A 17839-nucleotide genomic window follows, 5' to 3' on the forward strand; every position below is an offset into this window, starting at 1 on the left:
TTAGGGTAAAAAAAAAAAGTCCTAGCTGAGAAATGTACATGAAAACCCATTTAGTATCTTTCAAGAGTTGTGGGGTATATGAAGTATCCATTGGCGATTCTGCTATGATACCATAGTGTTTAACTTTTGTTTACTTCTACCGATGCTTCAGAAACCTAAGTGGAATATGTGGGTGGCAGCGGCCATCCTCAGTCCAGCTTCTGGCCTGCATGCATACACTCGAAAGTCACAAGAAGAGAAGCCAGACCCTCTTGGCTCTTGCTAGTTGAGTGTTTAGTTGGTGGGTGTTATGTTTGTATTCTAATAGAAAGGCGGCTGAACACTGACTGCCCTCCCCTGGAGAGATGTGAGAGAAAAATCAAATTAGCTCGAAAACAAAGAGTCATCCGCTGAAAAGCAGCCACAACCATGGTGACTGGCAGACAGACAAAACCACTCCCACTGGCTCTCCTGAGAGGAAGAGCCGGGCCCCCACTCCCCATGTGGTCGCAGCACAAACAAGCCAGAATCAAGGACTTCAAAGCAGCCACGCACAAACACCACATACAGGGTCTGTCTGAGACATCTCCGGTCATGTGATTCTGGGCCAGGTGCATTCAGACCGGGTCCTTGGCAAAGCAACATGGTCGCTGGGCCTGTCAATTTTAAGCCAGGGCCAATCATAGGCTTGCCCTCCTTTGAGGTGGCCATTTTGGGGGCTCAAGCCACCTCCCAGATTGGCTGAGCACCTGCTGCTCTCCAATATGCCCACCCGCTCCCCATAGTGCCACAACAGGCCTCTCATTCACACTCCTCCAACGCCCCCCCTCCCTATCGGTCTCCCCCTGCCAGGTGGGACCAAACACATGCCCGCTGTCTCATAAACACAAAGACTTGCCAGCGTTGCCCGGTTAGCTGGAAGGAGTCCTGAGAGACGTCCAACTATCACACAGACTTGTGGTGAAGCCAAACAGCTCAGGGACGAACCAGACAGCCAATAAGCAGAACAAATCCCACAGAACTTTAAAACACAGCAGCAGCACAAAAGCCGCTGACGGAGAAGAAGCACGCACAGGCATTCAATATTAATCAGACAATAGAAAGAACAAGATAACAAAAACACAGGAAGACAGAAATATGGGAACATTTGTCTGCAAAGCAAAGGACTTTAATAAAAGACTTTCAGCATGAATAAACACAATATAACAAATCTCAACTGTGTATTTATAGGAGAGCGGAAGGGAAGGAAAGTCAAATCAGAAATTGCCTTTACCCGTCCGTTCATTCATTTCCTACAAGGAGAGAATGATGACCAATATGTCTGACCATCAAACCACAGTGGCCTCCTGTAAATAGCGATGTGATGTAGGCAGACCTGCTGATGGAGCCAGACCGACTCCCCATTGATGACAGACACACAGGTGAAATCAAGCCAATCACTCACTCCCCCTCTCACACCCCCACGGGCCTCTCTCCTCCCTTTACCTCTAAATAACCACGCTCCTGCTCTTTTCTTTTCCACCGCTCTCCCTGCCTCCTCCGCCGTCGATCTATTAACCCGTCCCTCTCAGCAGAGCAGCCGGGGCAATCTCAGCCAGGCAAAGCCAATTCGACAGACAGTGTAAAACCTCTCCACTCCAGCTAAGCTCCAACTGGAGCTCTTGAACTGGAAATTACATTTTCACAGCTTCCCAACGCTGAATTAATGCCAATTATAATGGATGTTTGAGATGAAGATGCAGTGAAAACAGCAGTCGCATCATTTTAGCCAAAGGAGCATATTTGTCTGAGGCAAATGTTAATATCACTTGGTTTCAGCTTTTGACAGATGCAATTTGTATTCAGAGCAGTAGACAGCATTATTTCATTCCCACTTCTCTGTACCGCTCTCATCTTTTTCTCTCTCGACATCTTCTCATCCCAGTGAAGTGGTGTTAAAATAGTGTTGTAGAGACATAATGACTGGATGGAAATCATGGTAACAGAGACGTTACTTGCATCATGTACAAATCAAAGTTTTGACCAATTTGGAGAGAGAAGTGAGACAAAATGCTCTTGTGTCTGGAAGAGAAAGAGAAAAACAGAGAAAATGATGACAGGGAAGTTAATAGTGATAAAGTACTCTCCTCAAGCAGTTGTTTTGCCAGCCTGCAGTGAGTGTTTGAAGACATAAATCTAGTCTCACACACACAAATTATTGTAAGACCAATTTCTAGCTTTGTTCCCAGAATAAGGGTTTTTCCACCTGAGAGGAGACAGCGTAAATGTCCCCACGTTTGGAGCACTTAAGTCAGTCAGTCAATAAAAACATGTTGATCCCCTGTGAGCGCGACAAAGCACCGACACTGCTAAACTTAATAAAAACCGGGTGCAGATAAATGATTTAAGTCCAGTGCTAGAGAAGCGAAGATTAAATTAGCTTGTTAAAATGTAATTGTCAAAGTGCTCAATATTTAGGTTCCATTCACATGCACACAGATGCATGCGAGATTAAAATTTGTCATTTCAGTGCAGTTATGTTAATTTAAAGAACATGCTATAAAAACTTAATTATACTTCTCACTCAGGAAATCCTCCTATGTCTGAGTCTGAGTCTTCCGAATAATTCAGGAACATGCAAACTCGTGTTTATCTTAAACTATGTGGAAAGAGATCCTTGTCAGACATTCTACCTCTACCAGACCTGCGCAGTTTTCATTATTTTGTATGACGCAAAAGTGAATTCGGTATTGTTGCCTCTGGCTTCAATTTGTATTATAACTGAATAAAATTGATTGGAAGAGAGCTGAACATTTCTAATTACTGGGTTTAATCAAAATAAAGTTTCTAAAAATCAAAATTGTAAACTCTTACGTTTTTCTTTAACCAATTTAACTTGACCTTTTTTACGCTTTAAAAAGTATTAGCGCTTGACTACCCGCAGGACAAATATTGGCCGTCTGCTTGATTTTTTTTTGCTGCAATTTCAAAAGCCATTCACGTTCAGAGCACTTTTCTTGTGGTGTGATGTGCAGCTGAAATTAGAGTTAAAATATCACACATTGTGCAGTCGGAGTACCACAAGAGTAGCGTAATTCCCAGTGATGATCACACCTGTCACTGACACCATCTGGAGCTTCAACGTTCTGCTCTCACTATCAATCCTCTCCCTGCTTGCATCTCTCTGTGTCTCGCAGCCTTTACCTAGACTGGTTATGTGTGCTTTTGATAAATCATTTATCAGGGAAGTCAAGCAGGTCATGCATCATAGCCTCCTCTGATGGTGGAGACACTGCACACTTATTTTGGAAAATATCCAGCCAGTGCGTGTGGACCTAATGGAAATGTCAGTTGCCATGCATGTCCAGTATGCTATTAATGACACATTTTTTGTTTGTTTGCTGTTTTTTTATGCTATGCAAATTGCCCAAATCTGTAACATTTATTGTCACGCCCCAAAGATAGCAGATTTACAAAAGTGATGCTGTTGTATCCGGGCCCATTAGAAAATGCAGGAAAAAATCTGTGTGTGATGGCTCATCTCTGGAGGCCGTGCTGTGATGGTACACACCTCATTAAAATGAGCAGCGATAATGGGAACAAGCTTGATTATCTAGCTAATGACATGTTGTCTCATAAAGAAACCAAAGAGTGTACAGCTCTGCATACTAGCTGACTAACTTATTTTAGTTCCATTGTCAGATCATAATTGTTGCACTGAGGGAAAAGTGTCCACCGCTAATGTACTGGTTCTGTGTAAACAAAAGCCAGGGTCAAAGTTGGGTTAAAGACTTTATAGAAACAACTCTGTTTTCTCCTAAAGGATCTAATCCTGACAAATTGTTTTACTTCCTGCTCTAATGAATGGAGTTCCATTTGTGGTGAATTGAAAAACAACATTTGAGAACGCTATGAGACAAAAAGAGGTGTTTGGAGTTAACATCAGCATGCCAAAGTGCTTGTAGCGACAATGCTAATATGTGCCCGGGTATAGGCTCCAACTTGCCCACACTGTGGGGAGCCTGGCCAGAGTGGCATGAATGGTGTTCGGCACTTTGCACCGTTTGACTAACCAGAAATGTATATTAATGTAACCACGTAGAGCAAAACACACAAACCCAGGATAGTAAGTGTCTGGAAGTTCAAATCAATGTTGGAACTATTGTTCAAACAAATCATGAGCATGGTTATACCAAGTTGTTCTTTGCATTGCATCTTTTTTTTTTTTGGTTCCTCAGGGAGTTCTCATTAATGGACACAGTGACCAGTGGCCTCACGTTCCCAAAGGTGCACATCTACTCCCTATCCACAGCTCACCCATAAAACTGTCATCCCTTGGGCTTGAATCACCAACGGATTGGTTACCAGCCAAACGCGGTAACTGACTGCGCCACAGAGACCATACATTGCGTGGTCAATGAGGCATCATGGGAATATCAACACTATACTATACTATACGACTTACTTCCATTATTACTATACACTTCCACTAAATCTGTCAGCAGTTTTCTCAGCAACACCATAAACACAACTCCACTGAGGCAGCAACCTTCTTCTCTGAAGCAGAAGTAGTTCATCAGTTGAATGCTATTTTTCAGAAAAAAACGTGCATAGAAACATGCTGGAAACATGGCCACTGGCTTTATAGTCTAGATAATCCATAAACCTCTTGTCTTCAGATGTGAAAACTATTTTTTTTTTTTTTTTAACAAAACAATCCTAACCAGAAGGTCATAGAAGCAGTACATAGCTGTATTTGACCCAACCTTTGGCTAATTGTGAAGTTTTGTGCTAGCCAGCACACGGCACACTAACAGGTTTCTGCAGCAAGTTCCTGTTGGAGGGAGCACAATAAGCGCCTATTGACCGGAGAGACTGCAGTGGCCCTGTGGCTGTCTGCCCAGGAGCAGAGGGATGTTTTTTTGTGTGTGTTGTTTTGTGTGTGTGCACCCATTTGCTCTTTTCCTCGCACAGAACCTCTATTGTGATGCTTCTGGCACTTTGCAGTAACATTTGACTGGGGGCTCCTGCCAGTTCCCCTTCCTGGCTCTCTTTCAGGACTTAAAGAAGAAAGACAGGTGAAGGACTGCATCCTGAATCATATTTCCTATAATAAGTATGAATCAGAGCAAAATGTCAAATGCAGCACAAGGATTAGCCATTAGTGCACCTATTTAAAAGGAATTAGATTAGTTTTGCTCAGCTGCAGGCCTCCTGCATTTAAAACAGATTAATAACCGTTCATTTGGTGTGTGATTATACTGTAGATGGCACCTTATCTAAAAGTCTCCAAATGTCTTTTAAATGTCAGATCATTTCTCTTGCCTTTGAACTGCAGCATCAGTAGTAGAAGTATAAGGTCTCAGCATCACCATAGCATCTCCTGTGCGGTGGCGCTATTGACATTTGGAATGTTTCAGTTGTCTGACGTTTTTTTTTGGAGAGCACCGAGCTGTGGGATCAAGCGTCAGCCCAGGTGACTGTCTCCCCTTTCCTCACAGTTGTTCACCCATCTCCTGCCCTACACTGGAGCCCTACCAGCACCCCTCCCTCCCCACATCAGTCATCCTCCTTCCAGATGAGTGACGGCTCTGTCAGCTATTGGGGAGAGAGGGGAGACTGAGGGAGTCCAGTCACATCTGTTGTTTTACAGGCAGCCTGCGTTCAGCCCCAGGGATCTCATTATAACCTGGCCTGTCGAGAGAGAATCGCTCATGAAGCACTCAGCCACACAGCGATACATACACGCAAACAAGACTGCATGCTTTCAGACAAAACATGCAGGCATATGTTGCTCATGTCTGCAACTTGCCCACCTACGCACACATGATGATGGTGATGCCATGATAAAGTGTGGCATGCCATGCAAAAGACAAAGTGACACCACTCTGTATCCAGTGCTCGTATCCTGCTGTGGCTGTTGATCAGGGGTTTAACTTTGCATGCAAACAGAAACTAAAGGTGAGAAAATGCAGCCTTCAAAGTCAAGAAAACGCAGCAGTCAGGAGGACGGCAGGGGCTGGTTGAGACTGCCCACTGGCTCAGCGTCTCTTCTTGATGAGACAAAGTAGACTGATTTGCGTCACATTACTGATTCTTGCCGGCATGATGGGCGCTGTGGTAAATGCAAATTGCCGGTACGTGTTTGCGCGTGAGAGAGGAAGGAGACAAAGGGAGGAGAAAGTGAGTGGGGCCAGGGTGGTAATGGGGAGGAATGTGAGGGATGGCACGGATAAAAACAGCATGCATGCAGGGATAGGTATGTGGTTATCTGTGAAGGCAGGTTACCCCTTGGTAATTACATCAGCACACACAAACACACATATATTACATGTAAATATGCTGCCCTGGAAGCAGCTGTGTCCTTCAAATGCTGTAAATTTTCCATCTCTAACAACAAACTAAAGAATAATTCTTTCGTTTTTTCTAGTGTGTAAATGTGAAGTATTATTGTTCCAAACCAAGTTAAACCGAGCTGTGTGTTAGGAGTGGGAATTTGTACCCTGAAAGCTGGTTCTCTTATGTGGCTCTTACTCAGAAACAAACACCAGAATCAAACTGAAACCGGCAGCCATGTTAATATAGATTTACTCTGCTTCTTCTACAGCCAGAATACTGCAGCACACACTGTATAATCTCTTTCTTCCTTTGAATTCTGAGTGCCTCATTTTTACCCACTCTCACTTTCAATGTCCATTGAATAATTCAGCGCACTCCTCACTTTCAGTTAGTATACCGATACATGCTCTCATGCGTCTTTTTTTTTGTCGGGACACCATGCACACGCCGGGAAACTATGTCCGTGTTTTTAGCGTTTTGGATTTTTCATTTTAGCCAGTGGGTCAAGATCAGGAGCAGGCATTAAAATTCATAAAGGAGCGCTTTAAAGTGGAGGCATGTCAGGGGCGCAGACTGGAGATGGGATGATAAACACGCGAGCCTCAGGTCGACATGCACAGACAACAAGCCTCAGGCCAAAACGAGGTCGCTGTCTTCTCAGTCTACTCACCTGGGCTCGCCGCAGGCACTCGTGTCCACACAGGCAAGTTGACCCGTCTCGCAGAAGACTCTCGCAACATCTAAACTTTCCCGGGCACTCAGGATGACGCTGACAAAACGAATCATCGCTCAGATTGTTTAACAGTCCTTGGCAACTCTGCTGTTTCAAATATATCCTCATTGAAATGCCAGATAGCAGGTTTTGAATCCTACTGTGCTCTAGCTACAGCAGATTAACCCGCTTGCCCAAGTGGAGAGAAAGAAATTTTAAACAGAGTGAAAATCCTACTTTGAAAGAATTTTAATCCGTAAACTATCTTAATAGTGTACAAGCTGAAAAGGTCCTTGATCTGATGCATGGCTGCGAGGCAGGCTCCACCACAGTTTCCTATTTAATATATAATCTCTTCCCAAAGGCTACACACCAGCTTAGACAATCCTTTTTTAACCAGCTTCTTATCCAGCCTCCTGTCCACCCTGCGACAGTCATTTAAATGCTCTCTCCCTACTCCCCTTGGCAGAAATTGCTCCTTTTTTTCTTTTTTTTCGTTAAATTTTTTTCGGCAGATCATTTTTCTTCAGGGACAATATTACTTCAATTTTTCTGGAGCAGGCACAAACGCCGGGTGAATGCAGAATGGTGAGCTTTGCTCTGCCGGACAAATAAATGGATCAAGAAAGCAGTTTTTATTAATGCATGTCAAAAACAGGTCTATTGGAGGAGAGGAGGAAAGCAAATAGAGTGGGGTACAAGGTGACACGCACATTAAATCTGAATTTGAACAAAACAACATTAATTAAAGCACCAATAGATCTAAAATATAAGAGAATATAATGAGAAAAGAAAGCAGAAAAAGTATAATCTCCTTATATAGAAAAGATCTGTGTGTAACCTATGTGTCTTATCACATATATTCAAACTGAAGCATTTGGATATAAGCGTTCCTGACTTTCTGATGTCCAATAATAAACTCCATATTTACATAAAATGTCACTGTTAGTGCACTCCTGTGCTGTTTCAGTTGTAATCAACTGTGCAGGAATAAGAAAATGCAGCACCCTATAGAAAGTCATGCCTAAAATGGATAACGCTCTTATTCTTATAATGCAATCTTTCCGCAGTTGCAGATACTGTGAATACGTAATGTTGATGATGTGGTGCTGTGGGAGACTCTCTGAAACACCCGATCGGCTTGATTCACACTCACCCTCATATTTAAAACGCTATTTTCATAAAAGGGGAGAGGGCTCGTAAAAATCCATCCCATCCGCCGCACTAAACAAGCCATTCAATTGAAAATTTCTCCTTCATTCAAGACCTAAAATAAAACCTCCGCCTTTCTCTTTCGCAGTCAGCTTCTGAAAAGGTCTAATGGCTCATGAATCGATTTCTCCTGCATTTTTGAGCTGAACAATGGAGAAGGGTAAAATAAGTCGAGAAATAAGCCCGGTGCTTTGGTGCAGCCTGAGTCAGGACCGTCATGAAATTACCTTTATTAAGTCTACAACGACCCTATTGATTTTCTGTTGTGTGTCTGCCATAATAATGAAGGCGGCAAGACGTCAATAAAGCTACAGTGTAATCAGTGCAGGATCTGACAGCCTTTCTAAAAATGATGAAGAGGAGGCAGGTCAAGCTGTGACATGTAGCCACCTGACAATGTGGAAATACAGACCAGAATGTCATCGCTCTTTAAAGTGCACATTTAGAGAAACACACAGCATCTTGAGTGGTAATGAAGGCTGAATGAACAGCTGCCTAAATATATTTACTATCATAAGCCTTAATGTAGTTGTTGTCTTGTGTTTTTATCACTTGACATTTTGCCCATGTCACATTCCACACCGTTAGATAAGATAGTCTGACATAACAAGCTCAGGTGATCTGACAGGCTATTAACAGTTTAACCAGGTTATCTAAACTACTGTATATTAGGGCAAAAAGATTAGTAATGATCTGGATCAGACTGGAAATTTACTCCCTTGTCAGGTCAAAATAAAACCAGGAAGTTGGTAAACTGTGCCAAAGCTTTTTGGAGCAGGAAACACAGTGGTGACTGAGCCCATGGTCCACTGTAAATTTTAACACTTTTACGTCAGCATTATTACGAAATCTGTGTCGGTGGAGTGCGGCACAGCGGTGTAGTGGTCAGCGCTGATGCTTCACACTACCTCACAGCAAGAAGGTTCTGGCTTTGAATCCACCGGCCGACTGGGGCCCCTCTGTTGCATGCGCTCTCCGCGTACTTCCTCCCACCGTCCAAAGACATGCTTGTTAGGTTCATTGGTGATTCTCAATTGGCCGTAGGTGTGAGTGTGGTTGTCTGTCTCTCTGTGTTAGCCCTGCGATAGACTGGCGACCTGTCCAGGGTGACTGCTGGGATAGGCTCAGGCCCCCCTGCGACCATCCGGAGGACAAGCGGTCACAGAAAACGAATGAATGAATGCGTCTGTTGAGACGTTCCTGACAAAACGCTGCATTAAATTAGAGCTGATGCCATCTCTGTAAACAGATAACTGGATATGAATGCAGAATGTTAAACCATCATCACATGATGAATTTCCTGCTGCTGCAGCTGCACATTTAAGTGGCAAAACACAGGTTGGCTTTTCTTGTGAAATCGAACATAAAATGCAGTGTGGTTTGCTTTTCTCTTAAAAATGTGTTTACTTATTTATTTTACAGCAGATCAGTGTGAATTATTGAAGGAAGTAATGGAAGAAAAAGCAGCAGCCACAGTGAGCTGCTACATGGAGAGCTGAGGGTGACAGCGCTACAGCGAGGTAACGCCTGTTGCTCACAGACTTACACCGTGTGCAGCATAAAACCAGACCATGGTTGTCCACAGAAGGCCAGTTAATGAAATTAAATTATATTCAGAAACAAAATCACGGCTCATGTAACTCAGTTTATCGGGTCTGCCTTTCTAGTTGTGAAACCTTGTGAAAACATGTCCCGAGCTCCTCCATCCTAAGACCATCTTATCTCTCATATCTGTTTCATCCAACCCTTCGATCCCTTTCAGCTTCCCTCAGCTTCACTTCCCTTCAATCAGGTCAAGAGCTCTTATATCTATTATGTTTTTCCAACCATATTTGCTGTTACCATCAAGGTCAAGAAGCAGTGTGATGTGGCCATGCGTAAAACAATCATCCCTCTGCTGCAACCAAGAGGTTTCTGAAGAAGTAGCTTTAGAAGATGTACATGTTGTTTTGCAGCTGCATATGTAGCTACTCTATTGATTTCATTTCCACTGTAAAGCAATGAACACTGTGAGAAACTCCGAGCCTTATTAGTGTTTCCAGAGTGGTAAAGTTGAGACAGGCTCCTTAAAGAAGGTAGGTGTCTATCTTAAAACAGATATAAAGCCATTGTCACTGTGCCTTGTAACTGTGTCGCTTAGGTAACTCTAAGCTATCTTAGCTCATTACTGCTATCTGAGGCCATGTCTTAAAGCCTCTCACTCCTCTGCAGTAGATGGCAGAGGTGTGATCACATTATCCTGCTCTAGCAGAGGATTTAGGTCCTAGGAATGACGTGGAAAGGCAAAAGATTCCACGATGCAGAGAGAAAACTGTCTGTAAGACGACTGCAACAATCCCCTCTAAGTCTTTTCCTATACTTGCACCCAAATGTACTCCGTAAATACACTTTCAACGAACAGACACACAGACACACAGACACACAAACACACGCCGAGGCAGGCGAGTGTAAGGCAGGGAAACATGCCCACACAATCTCAAATTGCAGACTCTGATTTGATTCCTTACACAGTCACATCGAGGCCCATTTCTATGTAAATTCGCAGCTCTTCTGCCTCCTTTGACATTGTCATTCACTGCTCCGGCTACACTAGCCATAGGACAAATTTTAAAGCAGCTGAGGAGACTTTGATCCTGCTGAATACAAATGATGACAACGCTCTACAAAGGGGCCATTCACATGGGCTCCTCGGTCATGCCAGGCCAATGCCTTGGAGGCACGTGGTGGTCAGATTAGCTACCCTTGAACCTTCTAAACCACCAAGAGATGCATGCAGTCATGAAAAGATACACGCAGCATAAAGTTACAGGCACATTGTCTTACTGTCATTCAAGTGAGAAAATGACCAGTTGATAAATCGATTAATTTAATTTTTAAACAACTGTGAGCTGAATATGCTTAGTGGTAATCAAATGACAAAAGAACTCTGAAGGTGTAAAATACTTTTCTGGAAAATGTGATGGTCATTTGTAGTATTTTCCAACTGAATGGATAGCATAAACATCCGTTGCAGCCTAGGGAAAGTTCTCATATCTCATAGTTAAACCTAAAATGTGTTTAAGATGAAGAATACGAAGAATAAGACCATACAGAGAGGCCTTTTCAACTCAGTGTGTGCCGGGGCTCAGAGAGGGGTGATACATATTCACAGAGATGCTGGCTCTGTGGGACTTATCGCTCCTCTAAAGTATTTTTTTGTAGTGAGAAATTCATGTCTTCCACCTTGATGTGCAGAGTGCTGGGTCTCTGGGAGATGATGGACAGCCGGTCTGTGAACTACAGGCAGTCCTCTCTGCTTCGTCTCAGCTTCTCGGTTTCGTTATTCGTCTCCTCTGTGCTTCTGGTCTCTGCAAGAGAGAAGCAACATTTCCTGCCATTGTTACCTCGCTCTCTGGAGCTTGATCCAGCTGGGCATGTAAGATGTTCCGAAGGGCCGTTCTTGATGTGTTAATGGGAGGAGCATCCACAGTTTTCTTTGTTTAGATCTGTTAGATGTACTTTGTATATTTGCAATCATTTAATTGGGTCTGTTTTTAACCAAAGTAAAGATTATAGTCTTAACTAGCTATAATACATATATACATATATGTATACAATATATACAGAGCAAAATAGATGGATTTAGCACATGAACTTTATTTTTTTATCACTGTTGAAGTGGAAATATAAAACTTCAGCAAACATTATTTGTTGTCTACCCCACCCAAAAAGAAATCTCTCACTTAATACTTGCTATGTTATCAGCTACTAGCTCTGCCTGTTGTTTCAGTAAGTGGGTGCAGACTGAACATTTAATGAAAAATCAGGAGCATGCAAGGTAAAAGTGAATTTAATGGCAAGAAGACTGCGTGACTGGCCGGAAGAATGCGGGCAAATAGTTCACTGGATGAAAGTAGTGATGTAGAAATAGAGGACGGACTGATCTTGACAGCATGGGAAAATGGAAGAGATAAGGAAATAGAGCATAGCCCACGCTCGCATTTCAACATATCGTGACAGGACAGCCCCTCCTTATTGAACTTTCCCCTAAGCTTCATTTAGTGTTTTTCATGTCACGGACATCGTCTTTTTGAGAGCTGTTTCGCTGAAAATGGTCACACGCTGCAATCAAAAGTAATGGACTTAAAGTCATTAAAAAGGTCAGAGGATGTGAAGGAAAACTTCAGAATTGGGGATCCTCTGTGATGTAATGAGTATTATTTTATATAAACCTAATGAAATCAAACAAGGTAAGCTAACCAATACTGAAAATAATCATTATAAATGGATCTAGCACACACTGAGGCTGCCTTTTCCTTCATGCAATGCAAGAACAGTTGACCTCCTGGAATAACATCATATCATTAAGTCAGATCATAACTTCGCACCTCTGTGAATACTTCTTGCCAGCTAAGCCCTTCTTTCTTAATCACCACCAGCGCCACTAGTATCCCTCATTTCTTCAGCCTCTCCTGCTCATTCTCCTCTCCACTTCATGGCCCAGCCCTCTCCCCTCACTCAGACAGAGAAACTCATTATAGCCGAGGATTAGATCGATCAGTATGAGGGGGGAGATGCCCAGTGGAGAGGCGGCATGCATGGGCCAAGCAATTTATGCCAACAATGGAGCTCATCTCTGCATATCCTGGCCGCTTCACAGAGGAAATCACTCAGCGGCAGGCCAGTAGGTGAAAACCCACGTGCACAAACACACAAGCAGAAAGACACGCTACAGTTGCAGCGTCACTTTGAGTTTATTTCAAGCAAATTGACTAGGAGTTAAATAGCACCTACAGAAATAAGTGCATCTGGCTCAGAATCTTTGTGTGTTAGAAGGCATTTTATCTTGTTGTGTATCATGTGGCTAATTTAACCCCTTGACGCCTAGTGTCGCAAATTCGCGACTCACTGTTTCCGCTCAGACTGCAGCCGAAATAACGCATGTAATACTCCAATGTTGGTTTGTGCACATTCAAAAAATTCCTAGGAACCTTTTGCAAGCACTAGTTTCTTGTAGGACCGGTCGGAGTGGTAAGCAAAAACACAAATAATTAATTTCTTTATATAATTGAAAAATCAATTCAGGCGTTAAGGGGTTAAAAACACAAACACATATCTGTGCAGCCACTTACTGAGAAATCAGCTGCATGAAGAGAAAAGGCTCCCAGTAATGGAACATTTTCCTTCTCAACATCCTCAAGGCTGAAAAATTCTACTCTAAGTGGGTTTGCCTTTACACGCAGAGCCTCCTGCCATTGCCCTGGAAACCGGCGAGAATAAACACAAGTAGGATTGGGTTGTTGCTCCGTGGTGTGTCTTCACAGAAGCCCCATCTCCCTCCTTCTGCACCCTCGGCCTATCTTTATTTCCCAGAGGAGTGATATTGCCTCCAGTACCTGGCTCCCCTGACTCAGCTCCTCAAGGTGTGTGTTCGTGAGCAAATATGCGCACACATGCAAGCTCATGTGTGTGTGTGTGCCTAATGTTGTGGGGGTTAATAGCGGATTAAACATCAAAGCGGTGAGCAGTTGAACCACCGTAGCTTTCCATAAATTAACTTCACCTATTGTCTCTATTTCTTCCTTATTTGTGCCTTCTTATTATTATTTTGGGGTGGGAATCCGTGCAAATAAATACATCTCTAATCCTGTCCCTGGTTAGGGGTGATAAAGGTTTCTTTTGTTGTATAGAGTAAAGAATTACCATCAGGCAGGTGGAGGAGTGGGCACCATGTGAAGCGATCCAGTCACTTTAGTTCATTTTGTGGTCATGGCAAACAAAGGAGTGTTTCTGTGGAAGCAAGAGCCAGGAAACAGTTCAAGAGCTAGTGTCTTAGGGACAGAAAATAGGAATGGAAAATGAGAAATCAATAACATTAACATGGTGAAAAAAACATTTATTATTCTGTGCCTCAGCAACGAGGCACTTTTCCTGAATCTCAGCTGCCTTATCGATTTATCATCTGTATATAAATAAGTTTGGTTTTTGGAAATGAGTGCAAACTGCAGGAGCCCCAAATTCGACCAATTAAAGGTGTTAATTACATACCTGAAAAACGGCCAACAAATAAGACAAGCGCTGAAGTGCTGATCCCAACTTCTCTAAAGGCGCAGGCTGCAAGCAGCGTGCCCATAATCTCTTCCACCACACGGCTACTGTCCTTGTCCTGAGAAAGAGCAGCATCCCGCAGGCAAAGACATGTTCTCATCTGCACAGAGGAGATAACTGACACCACACCCAGCCTCCAGCCCCCCACCCCCCACCACCACCAGCCTGCCTCTGCACACCATCCACGCTCTCGGCCCTCCAAGTTTCCTCTCTGACGTCTGTCCACACACATACACACTCCCGCTGAAGCGCACTGCCATTACCAGCTCACGGGAAAGATGAGGGGGGAGAAGAAAGACAGGAGTTAAAATGAGTTTGGACAGCGATGTGAGAGCAAAGCTTTTTTTGTTCTTCCTTCTGCTCTGGCGTTGGCGCTCTGTGTGTATCTCTGCTGATCCACTCACTTTGAAGTGTGAGGCCTTTGATTTGGACAAAGATTAGGGAACTTGATCCCCCTCTCTGAAGGAGGTGGCACACTGGGGTTGTTTTCATAGACAGAAGAAAAATCATTCTGACCAAAAATCAATGGGCGATTGCAGATGGGGCCATCTCAGCTGGGAGCGAAGTGTATCATCTCAGGGTATGTCAGCGTGGCTGCAAAGTGTTTATCGGGCGACCCACTGGTCGAGGAGATTATTATATTGACTCGGGGGGCAGTGACAACAGGTGGATGGAGTGATGTCACACTGCATGATGACACACCAGGAGCAATCTCGGCCAAGAGCTCTTAGAACTGCAGATAACGGCGCCAGGGGCATCATCATCTCTGCGGTGCCTCAGTATAAAACGAAGCGGGTGCAGCTCAAGTACATTGTGACCACTTGAAAGCACACTATCAGAACGGTTCCTCTTGTAGGAGAGACTCAGTCCTGCTCCTTCCACACTATTCCCCTGTAAAAGGATTCCAAACGGTCATGGAGTAGTTTGAGGGACTGTTTTGTCAGTTCCTGCGTAAAACCAAAGGGAATGGCCGAGTGTAGTCTAGAGGACTATGACTGTGGTGCCAATGAACAAACCTTACTTTAATACCAACAATGTGTATTACCATATAACCCAGCCACCTGTCGGCTACATGGCAGGTTTGTTTTGTCCTGTGTAGATAAGACACAGGTATCAGGTATCCACATGACATAATAATGTATTGCATGAGAAACCATGACAATGATATACATGTCTTTTAATACGGAAATCTTTCTTGCTGCGTTAGGCCTTTGAGGAAGAAGAAGAATATTGCATGTGATGAATTTCATTCATATTTAATTCAGAGAAACAGCAAAAAAATAAATAAAATCTGTCCCAGCTGAAGTTCCACATAACTGAGCAGTATCATCATATACGGTGAAGTATTTTTAGACTAAGAATATGCAGTGTGAAAGTAGTATTTGAGTGTCAGCACCGAAGAGAGAAAAATCTCAATGTGACCTGTTTGAACTGCCCCTTTAAAGGGACTCATCATCAGAGCCCGAATCAAACAGAAAGTGACCCAACATTAGGTCAGACTTCCCTCACTAGACCTAAATTATTGACACAAAGATAATGAATAGCCCTCGAGCACTTGACTTGATGCCGAGAGTGGCAAACGGGACGAATCATGCGAAGAGGCGTGTGCCGCAAAAAAAATACTAGTAGGTATAGATTCCACGTCCTGTCATTTAACTGCCATTTACTGGATCCTATACCCCAAGAAAACACGGTGGGTGGTTATCATGAGCTTTTGGTGATTACACAGTACGCCCATGACATTTTAGACCAAAAGCTTTAAAAGCTATTTATTATATAAGCTAGCAGCCGTTTGGAGTGCAGAGGAAGTTTTCTATTCTGCAGCTTCTTTTGAATTTCCACTGCTGGTGTTCAGAGGAAAGAGCCCATGATCATATTCCTTTCAAAACTCTCTCTCTTTTTCTGAATTATTTGTTCTCTCCCTGCCTCTCTCTGTCTCTCCGTCTCAGTGTCTCACTCTTCCTATCTCCTCCATTGCCAGCCCAACAGCTGCTTCTCCTTTGGCCACGTTCCAAATGGATGACTGAGGACAGTGAATGGGTTTTTAATTTCACTTGTTAATGCTGTTTTCTCACTGGTTCTCCTCCCTCAACCTGCGGTGCCAACACTGCCAGATAGGAAGAAAACTTGAAGTGGGAGGAGGGGGAATAAACAGCCGTCTGAGTGCAACACAAGAGTGGGGTCTGAACATCAAACCTTCAAATTAAGAGGATATTGATTAGGCATGAGCTGAGCCGTTTGAAGAGTTTCATTCTACTTTCTCCCCTCTTTTGTTGGTTAATTAATCATGAAGGGGTTTTGCTCAAGTATCTCAGAGGAGGCTAAGAGAAATGGAGCAGTGAAATTGTTCTGTTACTCCCAGAGCAGGGACTTCTGCCTTGGGCAAGATGGCGACTACCTTACCTGTGGCTGCAGTAAAGAGAGGCCCAGAGGTGCCATGAAACCCACCTCGTGATTTGACCCTTTTCACCTCACACTGACACTTTTTCATTACCCATAATTTCAGTTCTGCATATCTCATACCATACTTCTGGATCAATTGAGGAAAAGGGGGAAATAAAAGTAATAATGCTAATAAACATATGAAATTAAGATTAAGAAGAAGGCTGTAGAGTGGCTGCAGGTAAATGGGTCAAGTACCCGATAAGCACTATTATAAATGAGGACTACAAAGCACCAAAAAGTTGCAATCAAAGACAAATGCAGCATGACAGTATGTGCACGCAAAACTGTTAGACTCTGAGTCTGAAATTCACAAAACCAAAAAAATTTAAGACGGAAGAAAAAGCTACTTTAAAAAAGCACAGTTTCCATACACCAGAGATGCATTAAAAAACGTCAGGTGTCAGCGCTGTGGAACTTATAAACAGAGTACATAGCCCCTGAATGCTTTAAACCGTGTGCCTGCGGCTTTGCAGTGGGACGAGCTGTGACATCCATCCTAAGTGAGATGGATTACACAGAGCCAGTTTGATTTGAATAACAAGTAATTTACTGTCTCTAATGTGATGCTGCAGAGGTGCAGGTCGCTGGCAGAAGGAGGCCACAAAGCTCCCGTTACGCCAGGTGCTGGTGTCTTCCTGTCGGTCTGCCCGTTTGAACGCGGCCCAGCTGGTGGAAGGAGGAGCTCGTAGGTGCTGTCCCTGGACAGACACTGGCAGCATCAGGCTCTGGGCTCACAGGTGAAGTCTGGTTATAGTCACTTGTATCATATCTGAGCCACCAAAAGATAAATGGGGTAGACACAATTAACAGAAGCTGCTGCACTGTATGATCCAAAACAAGCTCAACAAAATCACACACTATGGCTATTTATATAACAATAGATTATCATAAAAGAATATTTTAAAACTGTCTTTTGCATTAGCATTAGTAATTATTAGCATAGTGTGTATTTATTGGCTTCTATTTTATTTCTTGAACTGCAGTCATTTCTTGTGCACTTTCATGGTTGTATAGTCTGACTTCAAATATGAATCTTCCCTCTTGGGCCTGCTTAAAATAGAGGTCTTGATTTAGCTGAAACATTTT

This window comes from Chelon labrosus (assembly GCF_963514085.1).
Source record: "Chelon labrosus genome assembly, chromosome: 21".
NCBI lineage: Eukaryota > Metazoa > Chordata > Actinopteri > Mugiliformes > Mugilidae > Chelon > Chelon labrosus.